The sequence below is a fragment of the Lepidochelys olivacea genome, assembly GCF_965140295.1.
Source record: "Lepidochelys olivacea isolate rLepOli2 genome assembly, chromosome: 7".
NCBI lineage: Eukaryota > Metazoa > Chordata > Testudines > Cheloniidae > Lepidochelys > Lepidochelys olivacea.
Window position 1 is genome coordinate 113,190,423 of NC_140417.1, and position 24,000 is coordinate 113,214,422.

Here is a 24,000-nt window from a genome sequence, read left to right on the forward strand (position 1 = left end):
TAGTCAGGAGCTGTTCAACTACAGGCTGAGCAAGTGCAGAATGGTGGTAGAATGTGCATTTGGACGTTTAAAGGCGCGCTGGCGCAGTTTACTGACTCGCTTAGACCTCAGCGAAACCAATATTCCCACTGTTATTACTGCTTGCTGTGTGCTCCACAATATCTGTGAGAGTAAGGGGGAGACGTTTATGGCGGGGTGGGAGATTGAGGCAAATCGCCTGGCTGCTGGTTACGCACAGCCAGACACCAGGGCGGTTAGAAGAGCACAGGAGGGTGCGGTACGCATCAGAGAAGCTTTGAAAACCAGTTTCATGACTGGCCAAGCTACGGTGTGAAAGTTCTGTTTGTTTCTCCTTGATGAAACCCCCCGCCCCTTGGTTCACTCTACTTCTCTGTAAGCTAACCACCCACCCCTCCTCCCTTCAATCACTGCTTGCAGAGGCAATAAAGTCATTGTTGCTTCACATTCATGCATTCTTTATTCATTCCTCACACAAATAGGGGGATGACTACCAAGGTAGCCCAGGAGGGGTGGTGGAGGAGGGAAGGAAAATGCCACACAGCACTTTAAGCACAGCACTTTAAAAGTTTACAACTTTAAAATTTATTGAATGACAGCCTTCTTTTTTTTGGGCAATCCTCTGTGGTGGAGTGGCTGGTTGGCCGGAGGCCCCCCCACCGCGTTCTTGGGCGTCTGGGTGTGGAGGCTATGGAACTTGGGGAGGAGGGTGGTTGGTTACAGAGGGGCAGCAGTGGCAGTCTGTGCTCCAGCTGCCTTTGCTGCAGCTCAACCATACACTGGAGCATACTGGTTTGGTCCTGCAGCAGCCTCAGCATTGAATCCTGCCTCCTCTCATCACGCTGCTGCCACATTTGAGCTTCAGCCCTGTCTTCAGCCCGCCACTTACTCTCTTCAGCCCGCCACCTCTCCTCCCGGTCATTTTGTGCTTTCCTGCACTCTGACATTATTTCATAGAATCATAGAATATCAGGGTTGGAAGGGACCCCTGAAGGTCATCTAGTCCAACCCCCTGCTCAAAGCAGGACCAATTCCCAGTTAAATCATCCCAGCCAGGGCTTTGTCAAGCCTGACCTTAAAAACCTCTAAGGAAGGAGATTCTACCACCTCCCTAGGTAACTCATTCCAGTGTTTCACCACCCTCTTAGTGAAAAAGTTTTTCCTAATATCCAATCTAAACCTCCCCCACTGCAACTTGAGACCATTACTCCTCGTTCTGTCATCTGCTACCATTGAGAACAGTCTAGAGCCATCCTCTTTGGAACCCCCTTTCAGGTAGTTGAAAGCAGCTATCAAATCCCCCCTCATTCTTCTCTTCTGCAGGCTAAACAATCCCAGCTCCCTCAGCCTCTCCTCATAACTCATGTGTTCCAGTCCCCTAATCATTTTTGTTGCCCTTCGCTGGACTCTCTCCAATTTATCCACATCCTTCTTGAAGTGTGGGGCCCAAAACTGGACACAGTACTCCAGATGAGGCCTCACCAATGTCGAATAGAGGGGAACGATCACGTCCCTCGATCTGCTCGCTATGCCCCTACTTATACATCCCAAAATGCCATTGGCCTTCTTGGCAACAAGGGCACACTGCTGACTCATATCCAGCTTCTCGTCCACTGTCACCCCTAGGTCCTTTTCCGCAGAACTGCTGCCTAGCCATTCGGTCCCTAGTCTGTAGCTGTGCATTGGGTTCTTCCGTCCTAAGTGCAGGACCCTGCACTTATCCTTATTGAACCTCATCAGATTCCTTTTGGCCCAATCTTCCAATTGGTCTAGGTCCTTCTGTATCCTATCCCTCCCCTCCAGCGTATCTACCACTCCTCCCAGTTTAGTATCATCCACAAATTTGCTGAGAGTGCAATCCACACCATCCTCCAGATCATTTATGAAGATATTGAATAAAACCGGCCCCAGGACCGACCCTTGGGGCACTCCACTTGATACCGGCTGCCAACTAGACATGGAGCCATTGATCACTACCCGTTGAGCCCGACAATCTAGCCAGCTTTCTACCCACCTAATAGTGCATTCATCCAGCCCATACTTCCTTAACTTGGTGACAAGAATACTATGGGAGACCGTGTCAAAAGCTTTGCTAAAGTCAAGAAACAATACATCCACTGCTTTCCCTTCATCCACAGAACCAGTAATCTCATCATAAAAGGTGATTAGATTAGTCAGGCATGACCTTCCCTTGGTGAATCCATGCTGGCTGTTTCTGATCACTTTCCTCTCATGCAAGTGCTTCAGGATTGATTCTTTGAGGACCTGCTCCATGATTTTTCCAGGGACTGAGGTGAGGCTGACTGGCCTGTAGTTCCCAGGATCTTCCTTCTTCCCTTTTTTAAAGATTGGCACTACATTAGCCTTTTTCCAGTCATCCGGGACTTCCCCGGTTCGCCACGAGTTTTCAAAGATAATGGCCAGTGGCTCTGCAATCACAGCCGCCAATTCCTTCAGCACTCTCGGATGCAACTCGTCCGGCCCCATTTGCCTCCACGCATTCGTCTGTGCTCTGTCAGTGTGGGAGGACAGCATGAGCTCGGAGAACATTTCATCGCGAGTGCGTTTTTTTTTTCTTTCTAAGCTTCACTAGCCTCTGGGAAGGAGAAGATCCTGTGATCATTGAAACACATGCAGCTGGTGGAGAAAAAAAAAGGGACAGCGGTATTTAAAAAGACACATTTTATAAAACAGTGGCTACACTCTTTCAGGGCAAACCTTGCTGTTAACATTACATACATAGCACATGTGCTTTCGTTACAAGGTCGCATTTTGCCTCCTCCCACCGCGTGACTACCCCCTCAACCTTCCCCCCTCCCTATGGCTAACAGCGGGGAACATTTCTGTTTAGCCACAGGCAAACAGCCCAGCAGGAATGGGCTCCTCTGAGTGTCCCCTGAAGAAAAGCACTCTATTTCAACCAGGTGACCATGAATTAGATCTCACTCTCCTGAGGATAACACAGAGAGATAAAGATGGGATGTTGTTTGAATGCCAGCAAACATACACTGCAATGCTGTGTTCTACAATGTTTCCCGAGTACGTGTTACTGGCCTGGAGTGATAAAAGTGTCCTACCATGAAGGACGAAATAAGGCTGCCCTCCCCAGAAACCTTTTGCAAAGGCTTTAGGACTACATCTAGGAGAACCGCAAATGCCAGGGCAAAGTAATCCTTTCACATGCTTGCTTTTAAACCATGTATAGCATTTTAAAAGGTACACTCACCAGAGGTCCCTTCTCCACCTGCTGGGTCCAGGAGGCAGCCTTGGGTGGGTTCGGGGGGTACTGGCTCCAGGTCTAGGGTGAGAAACAGTTCCTGGCTGTCGGGAAAACCGGTTTCTCCGCTTGCTTGCTGTGAGCTATCTACAACCTCCTCATCATCATCATCTTCTTCATCCCCAAAACCTGCTTCCATATTGCCATCATCTCCATCGAAGGAGTCAAACAACACGGCTGGGGTAGTGGTGGCTGAACCCCCTAAAATGGCATGCAGCTCATCATAGAAGCGGCATGTTTGGGGCTCTGACCCAGAGCGGCTGTTCGCCTCTCTGGTTTTCTGGTAGGCTTGCCTCAGCTCCTTCAGTTTCATGCGGCACTGCTTCGGGTCCCTGTTATGGCCTCTGTCCTTCATGCCCTGGGAGATTTTCACAAAGGTTTTGGCATTTCGAAAACTGGAACGGAGTTCTGATAGCACGGATTCCTCTCCCCAAACAGCGATCAAATCCCGTACCTCCCGTTCGGTCCATGCTGGAGCTCTTTTGCGATTCTGGGACTCCATCATGGTCACCTGAGCTGATGAGCTCTGCATGGTCACCTGCAGCTTGCCACGCTGGCCAAACAGGAAATGAGATTCAAAAGTTCGCGGTTCTTTTCCTGTCTACCTGGCCAGTGCATCTGAGTTGAGAGTGCTGTCCAGAGCGGTCAGAATGGAGCACTCTGGGATAGCTCCCGGAGGCCAATACCATCGAATTGTGTCCACAGTACCCCAAATTCGAGCCGGCAACGTCGATTTAAGCGCTAATCCACTTGTCAGGGGTGGAGTAAGGAAATCGATTTTAAGAGCCCTTTAAGTCGAAATAAAGGGCTTCATTGTGTGGACGGGTGCAGGTTTACATCGATTTAACGCTGCTAAATTCGACCTAAAGTCCTAGTGTAGACCAGGGCTAAGGCACTTTGTAGTTTTCACACTAATTAGCAGGTTGATTTAGAGACTAGGTTCCCTCATAGCAGGTAGAGTTAAAAACTAATGCATGCGAACACTACCAACTACCTTGGCTTCACGTTTGTTAATTCCAGTTACCTAACGAGTTAAGAAAACACCTTTTTTCCTAGTGAAGAAACAGCCTTAATTCCACAGTGAATGAATTTGTGGATACAATGATAGGGGTGGAGAAAAATGTATATGATCTCTCTAACCCCAGGAAAATCATATGCAGAACCAACCAAAAGTGTTTGAATAGACCAACAGCTTTTTCATTTGTATAACTCGTCTGGGACCAAGATCTGCACAATTTTAAGATTTTCTCTGCTGAATATATCCTATAATGCTTTTTCCAAATTTTTGAAAGCTGAGCTCCCCGTCAGGAAAATAAAACCAATCATACCTCCTGCCTTTAATCCTACCATCTATTATTTTCATCTTTATTTATGCATCTTCCATGCCAGGCTCTCTGACTAGTTCCCTTGTGGCCCACATTTTTGAAGATTCTGCTTTAATTAATAAGATCCAGCTTTAGAAAATATAACAATGGGATATATATATATACACACACACACATACACATACACACACACACTATTCTTTGCAAGCCTACAATAATATTACAGAAAATTAGGTAGCAATTTATACACTTTATTTACATACAATGTTCATCAATCCCATAAAGTAAGAATATTACAACAACCAATGGGAACAGATAGTGGCCTATCTGTAGCAGCACAAGTGAGTATGGGGTCATGCAGTAACCTTTAATTACTCGTGCCAGCTAGCATAACTACACCAGTGCTCTGTAGGAAGAATGCTACACCAGGTAAAAGCGTGGCAAGGGGAACTTCCCTGTTGGTGCAAAGGGGAATCCCAAAAAGCAACTATAAGAGTTTTCTCAATCACACTTTGCCTTCTGGTCTGCTCCAAGAGCAGCACAACAATGTACTACCCCTTGCTTTGAGTTCATAGCAAAGCCACAAATTAGCACAAGAACACAAGTAAAATGACTATGACAGAAAAAAAAATGTGTAATAGATATTGACTTAAATTCCTTTTAGTATTGGGTATGAGCCATACAAGAACTGTAAGGTATGGAAGTAGATTTTCCCCTCTGTTAGGACTGCTTTGTACCTTATTGTTGGCGTACAGCAGTCCTAACACCAGCATAGCCATCCCCAAGATGATCAGCCACATATAGGGGAATCTTTCAGCAGTTTTGTGCATCTTACAATATAAAATAAAAATGGTTAACATTTCATGAAAAAGTTGCACATTCTACTACAATACAGTGTCAAAAAATTAAGCACCATCATTGTGATGAATGTTTTCTTCCTATTGGGACCAAATTGGCGGGGGCCTGCTGGGTTTTTCCACTTCCTTGCGGCATCCTGGAGGCATCGTCAGGTTGAATAATAATTTGTGGCAGTAATTGGCAGGGATGTTAGTTCATCACAATTTGCAGCCAGTTTCCAGTGCGATTAGAAGGCTAAAAGGGATAGATCCCAGAAGTAAAATAAAAGACCTAGGATTCTGCTGATAGGCTTTGTGCCCACAGGATAGGGGGAGACCTCATGGCATTCATGGGCCAAAGTCCTCTCCCCCGTTTTAGTATCCTCTGTCCCCCTCAAGGGAGAGAGGAGTGTATGTGAAAGGATTCAGAAGAGTGAGCTAGCTGAGTCCTAAGGATAAGCTGAGGAGAGTCTACCCTGAGTTATGGGTTACATGGTAGGAACCCTGTAACTGCACACTGGAACCACTTAAAATGCCTGGTATGTGAAAGTACAGGTGACAGGGTGGGTAGTGCCCTTCTCTGTGTTAAGTTTAATAAAGTTGTGGCTGCTGCTTAAAATCCACCCTGTGTCTATCTTCACTCGCCAATATGTCCTGATCAATCTACCTGGATCTTGAGTCTGGGTGCACAAGAGGGCTCCAACCAGCAGCTGCTATTTATTACTTCCTCCCCATGAGCAAGTGGGCAGCCAGGAACAAGGAGTGAGGTGGGAATGAGAAGGTGGTAGAGTAAGTGCATCTGATAACAGGTCAACAGCACACTTCTCACATCATGAGCAAAACAGAATCTCCACAAGAATTCCGACTTAGCGGGATGTTGGCCCATACACTGGTCTTAGGGTTTAGTCTCCATCTAGCCCTAAATTTACTGTAATTTTATAAGAATGAACCTAGAAGTTAGCATTTCCCTCCCACAATCTTGGAATTTTTGGTGCGTCACTTCTGAAATGCAAGGAAAGGTCAAAATGCACAAATACTACATTCCCTAAATATACAGCAAATACATTTTTTCAAAAATAAAAAAAGTTGTATAATAAGTATGAAACATGCACAAATAAAATTTAATATTTTAATAATGTAACAAAAGTTGCACTCCAGTAAAGTTTGTGCATGTCCACATAAACGTGCACATTCATATAAATTAAGGGTACAAAGTAATTTTACGTATATAAGTCTCGATCCTGCAGTGAACTAAATATTCTGGCCCTGATCCAGCAAACCACATAAGCATGTGCTTAACTTTCAGTATGTAAGTAATCCCATTGACTTCAGAGTCTTAGGGATAGATTGCCACTTTCCTGATCAAGCGGCAGACAGATGCATCTCACCAGGAATTGGTAGGAATGGGAATAGAGTAAGCAAGCGCCAAGGCTCTGCCCATTCTCTCCCTGCCTGATTGTGGTGGATGGTAGCAGAGGCATAGCATTCTTACCCCTGCACAACCAGATTCAAGGTTTGAGTAGCTCCACAGACGCATAAGGTGTTGAGGGGCCAAACCCCTTTATGTTCCAGGGTAGGTGAGCAGCCCAGGACACAGGCTGGGGTTTTTGTCTTATATTTTTTAAACTATCTACCTATTTCTTTAAAAATATAGATGTAATATAATTCTACTCCTCTGTCCAGGGAACAGATTTTGCCACAAAATGATAGTGTAACAATTCTGCCCTTGCACACAGACTACTGCATACCGAGCTGATACACAAATCCATATTTTAACAGATAGTTTGATCTGGATGGCCAGAGTAATTGCAGACCTCATGGTACTCAACTCCACAGGAGTCACACAGTACCTAGCATTTACATATCTTAGTAATTAGTCTTACAGCAGTGTCAGAAATTAATTTAATTTCTATAACAGAGTGAGAATGTCAGTCATTTCCAAAGGGTTAGTACCACAGCTATAATCTTGAAGAAACTGAAGACAGAGATGTGACAGGTGTCAAATCAATGTGGGCACAGTTTATGACCAAGATGCCATGTATATTATCATATAAATGTCAATGTTTTTAAAATTGTCACATGAATGTGTGCCAGAATCTAAATTTCCTTTTAAAATAAAAACACCTCTCTATCCCTTACATTTGTAAAGAAAGCCTTCAAAAGAAGAACATGAATCTGCAAACAAACAATAGCTCTTAGACATGTGATCCCATTTATCTCAGTGGGATAATTACACTGAAATCTCACAGTAATTTAAACATCACTAATTACTTCACTGCTGAGTATTAGTACCAGAAACACCAGGCTCACATGCTTGCTTGTCACTGTGGGATGTAGTGGTTGATACTTGAGCAGGGTGCAATGGGGCAGCTATATGCTGCCAAAGATTGCTGAGGTGCGGAATAAGGAACTGAAACCCACCTCCTACCAAATTTCAAATAACTTCTGCTTCTATCCAAAAGGATGAAGGAAAACAAAGATGAATCCCCTTTTCAATAATAAAAGTCCCAAATGTTTTCTAGGGACCAAATCCAAACAACTTCTGAATGACTTCGCAGATAGGTAATACATTAACATATCACTCTGCCCCCAAATTTAAAAATATCAGAACAAACAGCACTACTATACTTAGATCCCTACCAAATTAATGGCCATGAAAAACACGTCAAAGACTGTGAAATCAGATCTCCCCCATGAAATGGAGCTACTGCAAGGGAAAGAGAGGGGCATGGCAGGGGGCTCCCCAGTTGGGGGCTCCTACCATTCACCAGGCTCCAGCTGCTAGTCCACTACACTGGGGAAGGACAGGTCTTCCTCTGCACGGCTGCTCTTTTTTTTGGGGGGGGGAGGAGTGAGGGGGTGAGTGAGATCAGACCCACCTCCAGGTACCTTCCCTGGCTGCAGGAAGCTCCGCAGCTTCACTGCTTTCAGAGCCCACTGTACCCTAGAAAAGCCTGGACCAGAGGACTTCTGCATCACCAGTACTGAGAGAGCATCTCTGCTGGTACCGACTCATTTTATGGAACCTACTTGCCCCCGTCTATGCCATCTTCGATGGTGTTTCATCATCCAGTACTGACATGGTTCCCATGCAGACTCTTTGAGGGTACCAAGAAAGATTTCCAGTCAGTATCGACAGGACTTCCCCCATCACTACTCCACCGGTCAACCAGCAATCAAACCTCTGTACCAGTAAAAGTATGGGTACCTCCCCAGAGCTGGGGTATCATCTCTACCTCTGGTACTGGCTCAATCTACTCACCCGATCCCTCATCTGACTCAGAGTTGTCTATACAGGAGCCCTCTGTTTTCCTGCTGCCTTCCCCTGAGGTTCAACCCAAGGAGGACACTCCAGCAGGAGACATACTCACAGACTCTTGCGAAGACAAACTTAGGGCACTCCCCCTTTCTTTTCTGCCCCTTGAGCAGAGTGCACATCTTGATGTGTAGCACCCAGAGGACCATATTCAAAGAAAGAGCTACAAAGTTTTGATTGGTTTCAGAGTACCAGCTGTGTTAGTCTGTATTCGCAAAAAGAAAAGGAGTACTTGTGGCACCTTAGAGACTAACCAATTTATTTGAGCATAAGCTTTCGTGAGCTACAGCTCAAGGACAGTGATCACTTAAGATGAGCTATTACCAGCAGGAGAGTGGGGTAGAGGGAGAGAAAACCTTTTGAAGTGATAATCAAGGTGGGCCATTTCCAGGAGTTAACAAGAATGTCTGAGGGGGGGTAGGGGGGAGGAATAAACAAGGAGAAATAGTTTCACTTAGTATAATGACTCAAACACTCCCAGTCTCTATTCAAGCCTAAGTTAATTGTATCCAATTTGCAAATTAATTCCAATTCAGCAGTCTCTCCTTGGAGTCTGTTTTCAAAGTTTTTTTTGTTAAAGGACAGTCACTCTGAGGTAAGAAATCGAGTGACCAGAGATATTGAAGTGTTCTCCGACTGGTTTATGAAAGTTATAATTCTTGACATCTGATTTGTATCCATTTATTCTTTTACGTAGAGACTGTCCAGTTTGCCCAACGTACACGGCAGAGGGGCATTGCTGGCACATGACGGCATATATCACATCGGTAGATGGGCAGGTGAACGAGCCTCTGATAGTGTAGCTGATGTGATTAGGCCCTATGATGGTGTCCTCTGAATAGATATGTGGACACAGTTGCACAGTGGCAATGGGCTTTGTTGCAAGGATAGGTTCCTGGGTTAGTGGTTCTGTTGTGTGGTGTTGGTGAGTATTTGCTTCAGGTTGGGGGGCTGTCTGTAGGCAAGGACTGGCCTGTCTCCCAAGATTTGTGAGAGTGATGCGTCGTCCTTCAGGATAGGTTGTAGATCCTTGATGATGCATTGGAAAGGTTTTAGTTGGGGGCTGAAGGCAATAGCTAGTGGCGTTCTGTTATTTTCTTTGTTGGGCCTGTCCTGTAGTAGGTGACTTCTGGGAGGTGACTCTGTCAATCTGTTTCTTCACTTCATCAGGTGGGTATTGTAGTTGTAAGAATGCTTGATAGAGATCTTGTGTTTGTCTCTGTCTGAGGGGTTGGAGCAAATGCGGTTGTATCGTAGAGCTTGGCTGTAGATAATGGATCGTGTGGTGTGGTCTGGGTGAAAGCTGGAGGCATGTAGGTAATTTTGATTGTAGACTTCACCCATTCTCTCCAGGACTCAAATGTGAAAGATAAAGGACACAATGATTTTGTCATATCAGTTTCATTTTATGGTCCAGATGTTATTTTTTTTTGCAACTTGGAATTTCCATCCCTTTAATTTGTTTTGGTAATCCACTTCTGAATTAAGGTTAATAGTCAGCAGAATAGAAAAATTACAGTACCAGTACTAAAGTCATTTTAAACCAATAATAACAGAGGAAATAAACTGTTATGAATGATTGATCTGACAAACTTAGTCTCGTTCACGGTTTATGGAATAAACAGTTGGTAAATTAGTCTAATTTATTTGCTATTCACAATAATTCAGATGTTCCGAAAAGCAACGTCTAGGGTACTCTACTTGTAACTCTTTTCCAACCTAAAAACTGGTCATCTAGCCATACTCTTTTGTCCTTTACTCTTGAGTAAGTTGTATGTACCATTATGATGGGTTATACAAACCCCACACTGGGACAGAAGTGGTTAGAAGACTATACTGGACTCCAAAGCCCTGCCCCTCCAACCTTGAAGAGCATGCTCCAACTGGAGACAGGGTTGAAAAGGGTGCAACCCAGCTCAGAACGGGAAGGCTGCAGAGAAATGCAGACCTACCCTGCAGGTTCCTGAAAAAAGGAGTCCAAGACACCTCCCTGAGACACCAGGGACTGCATGCGGAGCCCAGTTGGGGCTGATAGTTTGGTTTCCCTTTTATATTTTCTCTCTCTATCTGGGACTGGAAGTGGAGACAACAGAGGTAGGAAGCGACCCAGTGAGGGTAACACTGAGGGTCCACAAACCTCCCCAGGGGTCAACGCTGCTGACTCCCCTAGGACCCTGGGTTGGAGCTTTGTGGAATGAGCAGGCCTGGGTTCCCTTGTCACTATCCTCCCACACAGCTGAGTGGATGCTAACCACTAGGTCACCTAGCCCACCAAGGATCCTACTACAACCATAATATTCTTTCCTACTCTATAATTCTTTAATAAGCTGTAAACTTATTACAGAAATACTCAACTCAACATGAACTTCTATATTTTATCAAATTTTTCTGACCAAACTTTTCTTTACAATATTGACTGACAAAAATTTCACTAAAATCCTTAAAATAACTGGCTGATTCACTTATCACAAAGTGATATCACAGACTTATCCAAAACCACCCTTAGAAACGCGACAAACAAATACAACAAAATTCAGAACAATGAAACAAAAACAGTCACTGTATTAACAGGCTCAATCCAGTGGTGCATTATTTAAACATACCTTCATAACCCTACATGCAGTACATTACTTGCCAGTGTAGAAATGCTTATATAAATTAAGTCTGTGGGTACTAAGTATTAGCAAACAACCGTGGTAAATTATCCATTCAAAGTAGTGACCTAAACTAGTATATTGCTTTCATTTACTGTAGAGTTTAGCAAGAGCAGTTCATTACTTGAAATAGGAAGCCAAGATTTTTTTTTTAAAGAAAACAACAGCAGAGGTTTGTAGGCAACAAGTCTTTGCACGTTCTTGTAGATGAACAGTCAATGTCTGCATTAGCATTTGATAAGAGTGAGTAACTTACTTACATTTTCAATGATTTTTTTTTAGTATTAATGGAGGATAGTTTTTGCAATCTAACATTTATAAAAAAAGACATTACCAGATAGGCAAATAAAACTGCTCTAATAATCAGTTCAGGAAGTGGTGGTGGTAGAATTTCAAAAAGTTTAAGATCAGAGTGGACATGGCCTCTGGGTAGGAAAGAAGAGAGGGAGTGGAATGAGCCTCTTCCCCCTTAACCTTGAAAAGGACCAGTTACAATGCAAATTAGAGGTTTAGAAAACTTAAGGACTCCATATGGCCCATGCTATTGCAAGTGAAAAGGTCCACATGTCCATTACAATGTGTATTTCAGTCTGCAGGAATCATGGAGGCAGAACCAGACCTTTCAGTCACTGGCAGCATACGGAATGCCCTGCCTCATGAAGTTCCGTACAACTGAGAACTTCAACAGCCAACATAATTTAAATCTATATTTCTTCAATTACAGAGGAGTAACATATATATATATATACACACACACACACACACACACACACACACACACACACAATATAAAATATATGCTTTAAGGTTCTCCTACTGCAGAACATGCTAAATTATACCTAATGACAACAAATCCAAATCCTTGGACTTCAATTTCTCTTTCTATTCTAGATGATCCATTAGTCTCCACGGTGGGCCAGATCTGTGTACTTTATTACACAAACAAATAAAATGTTCAGGGAAGTCCAGAGAAGTTCTCCTCCTTCTTCCTGCTAAGATCCACAGATCCCATTACAATGGGATTTTCAAAGCAATGTGCCTATGAATTGGGTAGCATAATCATTCTTTAAATATTGACTTTCAAAATGAGTTAGATTATATATATTTTTCCATGTTCCCTTGACACTAAGTGATAGAGAAGACTTCTGTCAAAGAGAGGAAATGGCATTTGTTAACACTGGATGATCAATAGCAGAATTTGATGAACCAATGGCTGTCTGGCAGATCTCAGTACAGGAGACACAACATCTCAGCCCTGAGATCATCCGTAGTCCTATGAACTTGATTTTAATGTTTAACTAAAGAATATTTATTGAATTTGCTTAGGATGAATGCTGTGACAGTTGTGAGAATTACCTTCCTGAAGTAAAAGAAGGGTCTCAGAGAAAGCTCCCAACTTCAAAAATAAAAAGTTTCATCTGATTGGAGATGATAGCCATTGCATTGGAAGACCTACTCTAATGAATAGGAAATAAAATGACCCCTCCTGCAGAGGTTCAATCTGGGAAGTGCTGTAACAAGCAGAACGCGATTCCAAGATCATGCTCTTTTACCTTGCAGAGTTGGAATATGTTTAATGCCCTAAAGAAAGATTTAATTTTGGGATTTGTACAAAACTTGAGCATACTAAAACCATTATAATATAGAAACTTGACGTTTTTGCTTCAAAACTCTTATATATCCACTGTACAACTCTCCTGGGGGAACGCAAGGCTACGTTTCATTGGTTTAATGTGGTAGTTAACCTATGGACTTCGTACTAGGCAGTAGAAACATTTTTGTTTGTTGATTTCTCTTTCCGGATCAACAACAGCAATAATCTCTTCATCCAAGTAGAGAGATGAGATAGGTAAAGTAATAGCTTGTATTGGACCAACACTTTTATTGATGAAAGAGACAAGCGTTCAAGCTTAAACAGAGCTTTTCTTCAGGTCAGGTCTTCCAAATATTCATTTTAAACCTGTCTTGTCCTGGAAGATTGATTTTACAGCAGCAGACCTCCTCTGTGAGTTTGAGATATCCAAAGTCCAAAACTAGGTTAATCAAGCTTGAGTGTCATAGCCTTTTCAACCAGAAAGACAAACAGTATCACTGCCACTCCCTCATTCCTATCTTCTGCACTGTCCTGGGGAGCAGTGGAAAAGGTGGAAAGACATATAGCAGGAACTTTGCTTAAGTTTTGCAAAGTGTTATTCACCACCTCAGATCCTAGGTCCTAATACAGGGTGGTTGCAAGGCATCTTAGGGTTTGTCTACACTTACCGGGGGATCGACGTGCAGAGATCGATGCATCGGCAGTCAATTAAGCGGGACTAGTGAAGACCCACTAAATCAACTACAGATTGCTCTCCCGTCAACATTGTGTAGTGTGGATCCCGCAGTATGTAGATCTAAGCTAGGTCTACTTGAGTTACACTATTCACATAACTCAAATTGCATAGCTTAGATCAACTTTTCCCTGTTGTGTAGACAAGGACTTAGATGCAAAGAGTTCAATCACCAGCCCTCCAAACTGATTAATGATGAGTGAGATATTTCTGGGTTTAGAAGCCACTCAGCTAATCAGACTTCTCCCATGTAAGTCATTCTTCTCCTTGGTGGTCAGTGCAAAGAGATATAGAAAATTTGCTCTACCCTGGACGGATATTTTTCTTCATGGAATAGAGCTCATGGTTATTTTCCTGGTATTATGAAAACCCAATCAGACATATTGACTGCTGTGACCAGAAAACATCCTACCTGTGGAAGGTGCAGTGCCCTGAGACCTCAGTGAATCACTGTGTTCCAGCTGGTGGATTTTGTGCTCTCTTTTTCTGCTACCCATTTCCTGAACTAAACTGGAAGGATCCCTTCAAAAAATCTGATTCTTTGCATTCACAACTGGAAGTGGAGAATATATAACTGGAGCTAGAGTCCTGCCAATGGATGAGATAGGGTGAAATGCAGAGGGGATACCTGGAATTACTGGACGGGTATCATATCAACACTAACATTGAAACATGCCTCTGTATGAGATGAAATTTCACAAAAGGCTCCAATAACAATTGTTTTTTTGTTTACATGGCACCATTTGTTTACCATTATGACCATCTTCTGTTAGCATTCTTTTGAGATGAGACCTTGTACCTGATCATACTTATCCCTCAGCCCTATGACTGACAATCCTAGTAGCGCGCGTGTTTTTGTCCTGAATCCAATATATTCCTGGAACCGTATCACTATGTATTTGCTTCAGCTTTCTCCATTCAGAACCCTGATCAAAATTTTGTCTGGGAAGAGGTAAGTCAATTTCTTTCTTCCCTAAATCCGCTATTTTTGTTACCATGATCCTGGAGAGAGAGCCTGAGAGCACATGTAAGATCAAATGGTAATGATCAAAATGACAAAAGGAACTCATTTAGATTTTTCAGTCAGGGCTCTATTCTGCTTGTCCTTGATACTTTAAGATTAGACATAGGATAGGGAGCTGCAGTGCTCCAATCTGAAGTAGATGATGGATTATTTCATTCATGCTTTGGCCTTGCCATTGGGTTGCAGAGACTGGCAATAAGACAAAGCTGTTCCTGCAACTCTTGCACTGCTCCATGTATCCCCTTTTGCTCCAAAACTGAGATATCCTGGCATCAGTCAGGAGTTTAACTACATATAGGATTGGGTGGGAGAACTGTAGATCGATCTGAGGCAACAGAGGACAGTTACTGACCTTGCACTTGTTCTAGCTACCACTTGCAAAGAAATATTTTCTCCTATTGTACTTCATGTAGTGCTTCAATTTGACATGTGAACTGTATTATTTTCCATAGCATCTGGCAAAAGTTAAGATTATAAATTGACTTATCTGATGACTCTCAGCTTCCCATAAAGTTACCTATTACATCATTTACGATATCTGGGAACTGATTTGTCTGATCCCAAAGACCAAAAAACCAATATACCGGCATGAAACAGATTTTAATTCCACTTTATTTTTTTTTCTTTCCAGGGAGACGCCCTTATACCATGCAGTTATTAGGATTCCAATACTGTCCACCCATGTTAGCATTCCTTGTGAAAGCAGGTGGAGGGTGTCAGGTAACAATTCATATTTGTTTATTTTCAAGGAAGGGGCTGAGATGATGCCTACCTGGACTTCCCTGCCTGTGATGGGCCTATATAGTGAGGTGGCCACTCAATCAGGTAAAAATCTCCTCCAGTGATACACAAAGATTCTCTGGCCACCAGGGAAAAAGCCATATCGATCTTTGGCAGTGACAACAGGTTAAATGTTGACTGGTGCACACACACAGAGATCACCTGAATTAACAACTTAATCACAGCCCACTACCTCAAGGACAATGAGTAACTAGGGGCAGAGCTTCAAGGAGCTCCCAGAGTTACCTGTACACCAATCCAGGTAAGATACCAGCACCAGTTAATACCATAGCAATTCCAATGTTTTTAAAACTCATTCCATGCTGCAGCCTTGTCTTTCTTCTGTTCTGATGATCAGGATTTTTACTGCCATGTATGTAAACAAGGTAATGAATATTAAAATATGAATACTAGGGCATTGCAGTATGTGCATAAAATCTCCAGATTCCTGAACCTTCAGCCTTCACAAATATGTGCATGTGCAATAAGTATCTAAACTTTCTGAAAATTCGGTCTTTAACAATTATCATTGCAGAGGAATACAGGAAATAATAAATAGCCTTTGTGAGTAACAAAAAGCCAGAACAAACAATATATAACTATGCCACACATAAGAGATATAATCAACAATATCCTATAGGCCAGAATGTGACAAAACAGTAAAGGTTCTATCTCCAGAGTTCAGTTTGTTTCTAGACAACACCCATTTAGCAGATGGAACTTGCAGCAAAACAATACTACATCATTTGCATGGGGAATGGTAAAAACATGATGCTCATAATATAGCACTTTTTGTCTTCAAAGCACTGCACAAAACCATATGATGCAGCTGAGGAAAATAAATAAATATTTTAGAGCTTTATTCATTTCACAACTAAGAAAATTTTAATAAAGCAAAGATTCAGTGTTTGCTGTAGTTTCCTGAACAAAATACGTTTATGTCTGATGTGCGCTGTAAGATTGTGTATTTAATTTGGCCAAATGAATGGTATAGAAGATTAGGTTTGTATCTAATTAATCTTTACACGATTTTCAAAATACAGGGATAAAATTACTACATCTATTTCTTTTTTATTTTATCAGTTTAATAATGCATGGCAAATGTGATTTGTAAGAAAACAAAGATACTGTGCTAACTGCTGTAATTATCTTAAACAGAAATAATGTAGCATGACAATTTAAAAAAAAAAAACAGTACTAGTGCTATTTGTCAGGAACAATGGGATTGAGTCCCCTCATCTAACATAGCGCTAGTCAGTTCAGCCTTCAGGCAGGTTAATGAGCCCAGCTGGTTTATAGCAGAATGGCCTGATTGGCTGAAAGAAGCCAAAAGGCTGAAAGAAGCCAACAGGTCTCCATTTAAGCTAAGCAGCAGTTCCCTGGCTACTCAACATTTATGCCCACAGCTGTGACTGTGATATGCCCCTTGCTCCTGCCTTGTATTCAGCCTTCTTCCTGCCCTACTCCAATCAAGCCCTGCTCCCTTCCTCACTTGTGACCTTGACTCTGACCATTGGCTCCAGTTACTGACTTCTGACTCCAGCTCTGTCCTGTGACTCTGGCTCCCTGCTCCTGTCCCTGGCTTTAACCACTAGATAAGACTGCCCACATTCTGGTCCTGACACTGTTGATCATCAATTGTATGGGACAATAAAATATAGCCACTGTGGATAATCAAGTGCATTATTTGGTCTACATGTTTTATTGTAATGCGGCAAATAAAAGCGTAAGCCATTATATGTTGAACTGAAATGTATCTTGTCCTCAAGTTATTAGGCTTCCCTAATAATAATAATAGGTACAATCAAATGCAAAGGAAAAGATATGAAATATCAATCAGACAGCAAGGAGAAATTCTGAGGTACAACATATGGGGTATATTTAAAAAAATTAGATTTGGTGCAAAATGAAATGGCTTAGCTGTGTAGGCTTAGCTGCGTAGGCTCAGCTGCCTAATAGGGTTGGCAGGAGAAAGCACATCACACCTGGGTGCTCGCTATTGGCTTACTGTTCACTTCAGGAAGCAAATGCATAAAGCCACATGTAGTTTGGGTTCAAGCTATTTAAGAGACCATCTCCCTCCCTTCTCCCCATGCACTACTAGAACAGTTCAGGTCAGCTGATGAACTCTTGCTAATAATACTTATATTTGAATATTGAGTATTCTCAATGAATTCCTATCTAGAACTCCTTCCCACTGCTGTAACAGAGTTTGTGTTTATTAGTTCTCAAGGACTGTTGAAAATATCATCTATTTATTCATGTCTCTTCATAAGATTGGTTGGTAGGAATGGTTTTAAGGAAAGCTCTGATTTTTGACTGGGGATGTTGCCTCTTAGTTTATATTTTTTTTATGTATCAATGTCAGCAACAGTATATTTCAAATGCCTACATTTTCTTCTCATCTTCTGCTTTTACTGTTCTATATTTCACCTGTATAGTATAGATCTACAAGCCAAATCAATGCCCACTCCAGTGATATTAACCTAAAGTGACATACAGCTTCCTTTTCAAATGCTTTTCCTTCACGTGGATCTCAAAGGGGTTCAGCTCCAAATATCTTATTCAGACGTTTTGGTATAGTTGCCATCTTCATACACTATTACAGTATTTGACTTTAGAACAGTTCATCAAATTATTGTGGATAATAACAGAATGCAACACTATGATTAAATAAAAGCTCTGTGTAAACTCAAAAGCTTCCGTCTCACACAAACAACAGTTGGTCCAGTGGAAGATATCACCTCACACACCTTGTCACACTATGGTTAAGTGATACACATCATATATGAAACAGCTGTAATCTCATCTTTGTACAGTGTGTTTTTCACCATGATATAAGTACATACAAGGCCAGCTGAATGCAAACTTTCTTAACCCACATAATTCTTAAAGTGTAACAAAACTGGGACCCAAACAATTTGGTCTCTATCAGTCTCACTAAGGCCCATTTTATTGCACTCCAATGAATTATCTCCTTTCTGCTTCCCTTCCCCCTGCCCCCACTTTTTTTCCTTCATCTTTGTTCATGTCATCCTTTTCCCTGTCAATCCTTTTCTTTCTTTTCAACTATTTTGAACAGCTTCAGTAGAAGGAATGAAAAATTTCTTACCCAATAATTTTCTGTTAGCAGCTTCTCTTCTCATTTGTAACTGATGGGTTAATGCCCCCCACCTTTAGAATTTGGCGGCAGCTTAATATTGTTAATAGAGTCTCCAGGACTAAGCCCCACCCTTATGTTCAAGCCAACAGAAGAGTTCTTCCAAAGCTGTAGAAACACTCCAGCAATAAATTATTTGCATTAGGACAACTTGATATAATGCATTAATTAACCTCAAGAGAATTATATGTTTAAGTCTTCCTTGAGAGAAAATTTTCAATTTGTATTCTGGTCATTTAGAAGACTACCAGGGTGGGCTGAATGAGGAGAGAAGCTGCTAACACAAAGAAAATTATCAGATAAGGAATTTCTCATTCTGTTTGCACAGCTTCTCTCCTCATTCATCACTAATGGGAAGGAGTGAGCAGTGAATCAAAGAGGTGTGCATGGATGTGGGGAGGATAAGCCTATGCATGACACCAGCAATTCTAGCCATTGAGGTAATTGGCTGCATGACCATTGCCAGGAAATGACTGATGCAATGAAGTATTGGATCTTGCAAATATTTACTATGAAGGTAAAATTATGGCCAGGAACTTGTTCGCTTTGACCCGTCTGAGAAATTTTTTGTGTTAGGTTCAAAAGCTCGTCTTGATTTTCAAGAATTGGTGGGTATGAATCCTTTCCATCAACCATCCAGTCACAAATTGGTCTGTTTCTCTGTACAGGGCACTGATTGGGATGTTGTCCATGCATAGATATAGAAGCATAACTTGCGACTTGTGCCTTGCTGAGACTACTGCTATGTATTTAAGACTCTGGGTGAGGAGGGTGCATCAGGAAGAAGAGTTTTGTACAGGAATTGTGAGCTCTTGTTGATGGTTATAAATTAGCCATCAACAAAGCTCTGGAACAGCCTTCCAAGGGGAGCAGTGGGGGCAAAAAATTGAACTGGCTTCAAGACTTAGCTTGATAAATTTATGGAAGGGGTGGTATGATGGTACTACCTACGGTGGCAGGTAACCCACAGGCAACTGCCAGTAGCAAAAGTTCCAAATGGCCGGTGATGGGACACTAGATGGGGAGGGCTCTGAGTTACTATAACAACTTAGCTGGGGAAGGCTCAGACATCTACCTCTGATTATCTCACAGTAACTCTCTCTGAACTCTCTAGATACATAATATTTCTAGCAATAGACAGATTATATCTCATTTCTCATGCCCAGTCTCAGCCCTATGTATTAAATTTTTATCAGATATCAGACCCTGTAGGAAGTTACTGGAAATGAGGCGGTATGATCAAGTGGACCATGGTAATAACTGATTTGTCCTGATATATTTTTAAAACTTTAAATTATTATGTTTTAAAACTACCTGACTACTATGTAGTGCATTCCTCCTCCCCTTCCCCCCAGCCCTCCCAGCCAAAGCACCATTCTTTCCTCTGGGATGGCCAATGAAGGGCACCCTCTAGAAAAGTGCTAATAATCATCCACTGATTAGCCAGATATATTAGCAGTCATGGTAATACAAAATCTTATCCTTCCTCCCTCTTCATTTGTGATGCAGCCTATATCTCCTGGAAAAACTTTAGATATCACCAACCTGAGAACAAAGATCATGAGCGTTAAATTCGGCAGAAAATGCAGACATTTTGTAAGCTCTATTTGTGAGCTCTCTCATGCTGCTGTTATAGACATTTTGCAACATACCTTACTACTGCAAGACACCCTTCATATCCCCTCCTAATTTACCTACCTCAGAAAATTAAATTTTCACATTCAGTTTTCTTGTAAGAAAAAAAATCTAATCAAAATACAATTGAGCAGTCCTTAATTTTACTTCCAAATATCAAGCCAATCTTCCTTAACCTCTTAAGTGACTTTTTTTCTTTAGATTATTTGTGACGATGACATTTTAATTTTCATCTTTACAAAAAGAATGGTAGTATGCACATTGTGCTGTATATCTACCGAGCAATAGGAGTGCCCCTTCATGGGACAATGTACATGCTGCACATTGTGAATCTTTTAATGTGGAATTTGATGTGGTTCCATGCTTCACCTGAAGAATCAAGGCGCTATTTGATTTGTCTTTTATTCCTGTTACTCACTGAGTTTTGAACATCTAAGCACTATCTGAAAAGTGTTACAGTGTTTAATATAGACACACACATTTATTCTTCTGTTTTTATTGTAGGGATAATTGAAACAGGAAATTTAACAATTGACCTAAATATATCCACTGCACCAAGCCTGCCAAACCTTTGACATCAGCAGGCCAATTTATATATAACCACTTGAAAAATGCATGTTTGTCTTTTTTACACATGCTATTTGGCAAGTTCTTGGCAGATTACCCATAACAAGCAGGTCACTTATCTTAAAACAAAGATTATCACTGCCTTCTGAAAGCCAGAAATGAGGTGATTCAGGATAGAGATCAGAATCTTAATGCCTTGGTTTGCTACAAGTTCCCTAATGGACAAAATGCAGGCTAATTAAAGCACATGGAAAGGAAGCACATCTCTATCAGTCTAGCAATTCCAGGTATGGGATTTATTATGCAAAAAGCAATCTTTCATCATTTATACTACCAGAACATGGGAGCAGAAACACACAAATCTGGTGAATACCAACCACCAGTGCCAATGGATTAATACATGCTCTTTAACCTGAATAAAACCATCATAATGTCAAAGACACACTCATTGAAAATAAGGTTTTATGCTTATACATCTGCCCAATACAAACACCTGCAATCCATATGAAGAAATGTTTTTGAAGGTCAGAAACCATTGGTTCATTTGAGATCAATAAGAGAACCTCCATCAATGGCACCAGCAGCAGCACATTCTGCTACACCCTGAGATATTCAACTATAAATTGAAACCTTGTGAATTAGAGACTGACATTTTACTGAGATTATACATGTCTACACTACCACTTATGTTGACAAAATTTATGTCACTCAGAAATGTGAAAAAACGTCCCCCTGCGCAACATAAGTTTTGCAGCGTAAGTGGTAGTGTGCACAGTGCTATGTCGGTGGGAGAAGCTCCTGCCAACATAACTACTGCCGCTCATTTAAGGTAGTTTAATTATGTCGACGGGAGAGCTCTCTCGTGTCAGCATAGAGTGGCTATTTGAGCGATCTTACAGCAGCACAGCTGCATCATTTGCAGCTGTGCCACTGTAAGGTCTCTAGTATAGACACAGCCTTTGAGTATAGTTACCCACGAATTCCTCACACAATCCTCAGTCTCTAGTAGCTGTTTTGGTTGCACAAGAAGCTGTTCATCTAAGTTTACTGTAAACGGCAATATTTCACAATAGCAAGTTGACAATGTCTGTAGGAGGCAGAATAATGAAAGTGATTGTTAATAGCAACAGAAGGGAATTAAATCACATGTCTGAACAAAAACTGGAAACGGTTCTCTTCTGAGGTATTTCAGTATCCACTCACTTCTCTTTATCTCTATCCATAACACTGTGTTCTCCTGCAGAAGACTTGCTTTTCATGGAGATTCTTCAAAATGATCAACTATTTCCTTAACTTGATAGGCTGCTTGTTTCCTGAGGAGTCCCAACACAGCCAGTCTGTTCCAGTGAAGTCACAAGCCAGTCCAGGACAAATGAACACAATATTCTCTTTAGGCAATTTCTTTTTATTTTCCCTTTTAGATTCAGACATCTCACTGTGAGAACCATTCACTAAACAGTGAATACCAATAAGCATTCAGGCTTTTGATTAATCCATTGTTGAAATAATCATAAGAGGAAGAAAACTTAACAGGCTGTTCTACCCATATTTAAAATTTTCTTCCAAACTCAGAGCTTTCCTCAATGCCCAAATGGAAGGAAAGGTGTATTCCTTAATGATGATTTATGGGAAACTTTATGCCATAATAGTGAATCCCAGACTTCAGGGGTTCTCTTTTATAAACGTTTCATGATTCACAGCAGTAGGCTCAGTGTATTTACTAGAGTAATTCAGAAAAAAAAGTTGACTTTCAGCAATATTTTAAATACTAACATCTGTATTTAGTGTTTTAAACCATTGGTTTCTATTTTACTTTTGCAATTGTTTTAACTATTTGCAGCATCTTCAGAGCTGTAAGTGGTGGGTTTTATAAATGCCTTATTACACAATGAGAACCAACACAGATACCACGAGCACAATTCCATTTAGTTTTGAACAGAAAATGAACGTATTAGATCAGAACCTCTGGTGTGATCATAAAAATCACTGAAATTCAGAGACTCCAGAGGTCATCTGGTCCAGCCCCTTGTGCCGAGACAGGACGAAGTATACCTACACCATCCCCGATGAATATTTGTGGTAAATTTACCATGCTGATTTATGCTATGCATATCCTGGCCCTCAAGCAGCTTAAATGGCTTGAGTTAGTGTTAGCCCATCCTAATGTAAATAGTGATCCCCTGGTTGCATACTCTCAACACAGGGTGCTCTTGTACCACTCACCCTCCCTATTGCTGGTATAGCAGGAGGAAGGAGGTGTGTGGATGAAGAAAATGAGGTGTGGCTGGGAAGCTGCTGTACTACACCGATCAGCTACTGTACCTTTGATGTAGCCCTGGTGCTTATGAAAATGACAGCAGCCCCTCAAGCTACTGCAACACAGTGGGAAAAATCAGCAAAGAGCAGCAGCAGCAGAATTAGAGAATACAACATAGAATCAGATTCACAATAAGGGCATAAGTATTTCATATGTTACATCTAGTGGCTCAATCTAAATGTGCTGCTGAATACCTCCTGTGAGATACTGAGTCCCCACAATTCCCCTAGGAAAATGGAGCAACTGAGCCTGTTCAGCACTACTCAATATTAGCCCCTTGTTTTATATAACATTTCTTGAAAAGACAATTTATTTTTTGGCAATTTGATTTTTCTATTCATGATACAAGTTTGTCCACAAAGAGGCTATTAATATTATTCCTATTAAAATTAACTTTTGTTAAAAAAAGTCTACACAGGAAAAACTTAAAGAAAAATTTCCAAACTCTGATATTGTCACAGAAATACAATAGATAACCTCAATTTTTTTTAGATACAGTAGTAATGCTACCATGGTCTGAGTTACTTAACATGACTGCATCAATCCCAAAACTTTCCATGCCACTTTCAAAGAGTATTTTAAGCAAAATCTGAATTATTCTAATGTGTCTATTATTTTATAGTTTTAACATCACAAATAAATCAGCAGTACCTTGAATGTTACAATTATTAGTTTCTCTAGTTAAGTAAAGGTTTTAATACAAATGAAATTCACAGATTGTTGTGATGTATTTGAAAATAGGGTTTGTGTGCTAACTCCTGGTG

The 24,000-nt window shown here is 41.4% G+C and overlaps 1 protein-coding gene across 7 annotated transcripts in view; it reads right to left on the reverse strand.

The window, feature by feature from the left end:
* The window catches only part of ATRNL1 (attractin like 1), a 1,099,511-nt gene that overhangs the window by 871,661 nt on the left and 203,850 nt on the right, over positions 1–24,000 (reverse strand). The gene's annotated exons all lie outside the window — the stretch shown is intronic.